Source organism: Triticum dicoccoides, chromosome 3B (assembly GCF_002162155.2).
Source record: "Triticum dicoccoides isolate Atlit2015 ecotype Zavitan chromosome 3B, WEW_v2.0, whole genome shotgun sequence".
NCBI lineage: Eukaryota > Viridiplantae > Streptophyta > Magnoliopsida > Poales > Poaceae > Triticum > Triticum dicoccoides.
Window position 1 is genome coordinate 156,033,062 of NC_041385.1, and position 4,762 is coordinate 156,037,823.

Consider the following 4,762-nt stretch of genomic DNA (forward strand, 5'->3'; position numbering starts at 1 on the left):
TCATCAAGATCAATCAAGCAGGAAGTAGGGTATTACCTCCATCGAGAGGGCCCGAACCTGGGTAAACATCGTGTCCCCAGTCTCCTGTTACCATTAGCCTTAGCCGCACAGTTCCGGACCCCCCACCCGAGATTCGCCGGTTTTGACACTGACAATGATGAAAAGGAAAATTGTGCTCAAGTGCTAGAAGAAGAAGTCTATACAATGTTTGGCATAAAATATTTGAATGATGAGCATGATTGCAATGTTGTTAGTATGAATTCCATGAATATCCATGATGCTAATGATATGCAAAGCCACAAGCTTGGGGATGCTATGTTTGATGAATATGATATGTATAGTCCCCCAAGTTTTGATGAGAATATTTATTATGATGAAAGCATGCCTCCTATTTATGATGATTATAATTATGAAAGTGGATTTGGAGAGGTCATGACTTTATTTAGTGATGAATCCACTATTTCGGAAGAGGTTCCAATTGATTATGAGAACAAAGTTGCTATCTATGATGATTATTGTGATGACTTGTATGCTATTAAGAATAATGATAACCATGAAACTTGTTATCATGATTTTAGTTTTCAATTGGATTATGCCTCACATGATAATTATTTTGTTGAGTTTGCTCCCACTACTATTGATGAGAATAAATCTGCTTATGTGGAGAGTAGTAAGTTTTCTATGCTCGTAGATCATGAAAAGAATGCTTTATGTGCTGGTTATATTGTTGAATTAATTCATGATGCTACTGAAAATTATTATGACGGAGGAACATATGCTTGTAGTAATTGCAATAATATCAGGTTTCCTCTCTATGTGCTCAAAATTTTGAAGTTATGCTTGTTTTGCCTTCCTATGCTAGTTGATTATTGTTCCCATAAGTTGTTTGATCACAAAATCTCTATGCATAGGAAGTGGGTTAGACTTAAATATGCTAGTAATATTCTTCATGATGCTCACTTTATGTTTCAATTCTTATCTTTTATGTGAGCATCATTGAAATCATCATGCCTAGCTAGGGGCGTTAAACGATAGCACTTGTTGGGAGGCAACCCAATTTTATTCTTGTCCTTTGTTTTTGTTCCTGTTTAGTAATAAATAATTCATCTAGCCTCTGTTTAGATGTGGTTTTATGTTTTAATTAGCGTTTGTGCCAAGTAGAACCTTTGGGAAGACTTGGATGAAGTCTTTATGATCTTGCTGTAAAAAACAGAAACTTTAGTGCTCACGAGAATAGCTGCCATTTTTTAATAGATAGTGCTTTTAGGTTGATTTATTTTGCAAATAATTAATAGAAACATTCCTCAGGTCCACCAATTTATTTCAGAATTTTTTGAGTTCCAGAAGTATACGTTTGATACAGATTACTACAGACTATTCTGTTTTTGACAGATTCTGTTTTCTATGTGTTGTTTGCTTATTTTGATGAATCTATGAGTAATATCGGAGGGTATGAACCATAGATAAGTTGTAATACAGTAGGTTTAACACCAATATGAATTTAGAATGAGTTCACAACAGTACCTAAGTGGTGGTTTTATTCTCTTATACTAACGGAGCTTACGAGTTTTGTGTTGAGTTTTGTGTTGTGAAGTTTTCAAGTTTTGGGTGAAGTTTCGATGGAATATGGAATAAGGAGTGGCAAGAGACTAAGATTGGGGATGCCCAAGGCACACCAAGGTAATATTCAAGGACAACAAAGAGCCTAAGCTTGGGGATGCCCCGGAAGGCATCCCCTCTTCCGTCTTCATCCATCGGTAACCTTACTTGGAGCTATATTTTTATTTACCACATGATATTTGTTTTGCTTGGAGCGTCATTTTATTTTGCTAGTATTTTCTTTCTGTTATTTAGAATAATGTTTTGCATCTCTATTTTCAATAAAAATGTCAAGGATAGCCTTTACCATGCGTATTTTGCAAGTACACATGTTGCTGTTTCAAAACAGAAAGTTTACCGCTGTTGCAAAAATTCCCTAGAAAATTCAGAGAATGATATAATGTTGAAACTTTTTGCATAATGAGATCTGATAAATCTTCTACAGTGTAGTATTTTTCTCATAATTATTGGAGTTAGGGAAGTATGATGAATATTGCATTATTGACAGACTATACTGTTTTGGAAGATTGCTGTTATGTTTGCATTGTTCGCATATGTTTGCTTGTTTAATGATTCTATTTGAGGACAGGAGTATTAAAGATGCAGAGAAATTTAGTATGCAATGTTGAATAATAATTTTAGTGATTTGTTATAATAAAAAATGATAAGGTTTTTGCATTGGTTTATACTAACTTATCTCACGAGTTCTTGTTGAGTTTGGTGTGGATGAAGCTTTCGAGATTTAGGAAACCGAGATATAAAAGGAATTAAGGAGACACAAAATCTCAAGCTTGGGGATGCCCAAGGCACCCCAAGATAATATTTCAAGAAGTCTCAAGCACCTAAGCTTGGGGATGTCCCGGTAGGCATCCCACCTTTCTTCTTCAACAATTAACGGTTAGTATCGGTTGAACCTAAGTTTTTGCTTCTTCACATGAGTTGTGCTACCCTTGCAATACCATTTTATTTTGCTTTGCTTGTTGTTTGAATAAAATACCAATATCTGAAATTCTTAAATGAGAGAGAGTCTTCACATAGTTGCATAATTATTTAACTACTCATTGATCTTCACTTATATCTTTTTGGAGTAGTTTGTCATTTACTCGTGTGCTTCACTTATATCCTATGAGTAAATGGTTGAATGAGTTGAATGTCATAAATCTGAAATTATATATGTCTAATTTGCTTATCCAATGGGGATTAATGACTTCACATCTAATAAGTAGAGGTTGTAAATTTATTGAAGGATAGCAAGCATTGTATTGGTCATTTGAACAATTCATGAAAGAATATTTAAGGAAGAGAGATTTCACATATAAATATATTATCTTGGACATCTTTTATAATTGTGAGCACTTATTAAGTATGACATGCTAAAGAGTTGATGTTGGACAAGGAAGACAACGTAATGGGTTATGTTTTCTCACATCTCAGTTAAAGTATATTGTCATGGATCATTCAAACATGTTGAGCTTGCCTTTCCCCCTCATGCTAGCCAAATTTTTTTGCACCAAGTAGAGATACTACTTGTGCTTCCAAATATCCTTAAACCCAATTTTTGCCATGAGAGTCCACCATACCTACCTATGGATTGAGTAAGATCCTTCAAGTAAGTTGTCATCGGTGCATGCAATAAAAATTGCTCTTTAAATATGTATGACTTGTTAGTGTGAAGAAAATAAGCTTTATACGATCTTGTTATGGAAGCAATAAAAGCGACGGGCTGCATAATAAAGGTCCATATACAAGTGGCAATATAAAGTGACGTTCTTTTGCATTAAGAATTTGTGCATACAACCATAAAAGCGCATGACAACCTTTGCTTCCCTCTGCGAAGGGTCTATCTTTTACTTTATGTCTTTTACTTTATGCAAGAGTCAAGGTGATCTTCACCTTTCCCTTTTTCATTTTATCCTTTGACAAGCACCTCGTGTCGGAAAGATCCTGATATATATATCCAATTGGATGTAAGTTAGCATGAACTATTATTGTTGACATTACCCAAAGGTGAATATGTTGGGAGGAAAAATTATAAGCCCCTATCTTTCTTAGTGTCCGATTAAAACTTCATAACCATAAGTACTGCATGAGTGTTAGCAATTATAGAAGACTATATGATAGTTGAGTATGTGGAGTTTGCTAAATCAAAGCTCTGACATAGACCCTTCCTGAAAATAAGATGAATTGCAATTGTTTGATGACTGAGAATGAAGTTTGCTAGTATTCAAGAAAGTTTATGGTCTATTCTTTAACATGTGAATAGCTTGTTACTTGATCATGAAAAGTTTTATGAGATGAGCTACTATTATGACATATAATCATGCTAGAAAAGGTGATTGAAATTATCATTGATCAAACTTGTGCACCTGCTAGCATTCACACTTCATAAATTCTTTCTTTTATCATTTACCTACTCGAGGACGAGCAGGAATTAAGCTTGGGGATGCTGATATGTCTCCAACGTACCTATAATTTATGAAGCATTAATACTATTATATTATCTGTTTTGGATGATTATGGGCTTTATTATACACTTTTATATTATTTTTTGGGACTAACCTATTAAACAGAGGCACAGCCCATATTGTTGTCTTCTTGCCTATTTTAGTGTTTCGAAGAAAAGGAATATCAAACGGAGTCCAAACGGAATGAAACCTTCGGGGGCGTTATTTTTGGAACGGATGTGATCTAGGAGACTTGGAGTTGAAGTCAAGGAAGCTTAGAGGTGGCCACGAGGGTGGGGACGCCCCCCCTACTAGGCGCGCCCCCTGTCTCGTGGGCCCCTCGAGCATCCCCTGACCGACTTCTTTCGCCTATATAAGTCCATATACCTTAAAACCTTCGAAGACAACAATAGATCGGGAGTTCCGCCGCCGCAAGCCTCTGTAGACACCAAAAACCTCTCGGGAGCCCTTTCCCGCACCCTGTCGGAGGGGGAAGCCATCACCGGTGGCCATCTTCATCATCCCGGCGCTCTCCATGACGAGGAGGGAGTAGTTCACCCTCGGGGCTGAGGGTATGTACCAGTAGCTATGTGTTTGATCTCTCTCTCTCTCGTGTTCTTGAGGTGATACGATCTTGATGTATCGCGAGCTTTGCTATTGTAGTTGGATCTTATGATGTTTATTCCTACTCTACTCTCTTGTAATGGATTGAGTTTTCC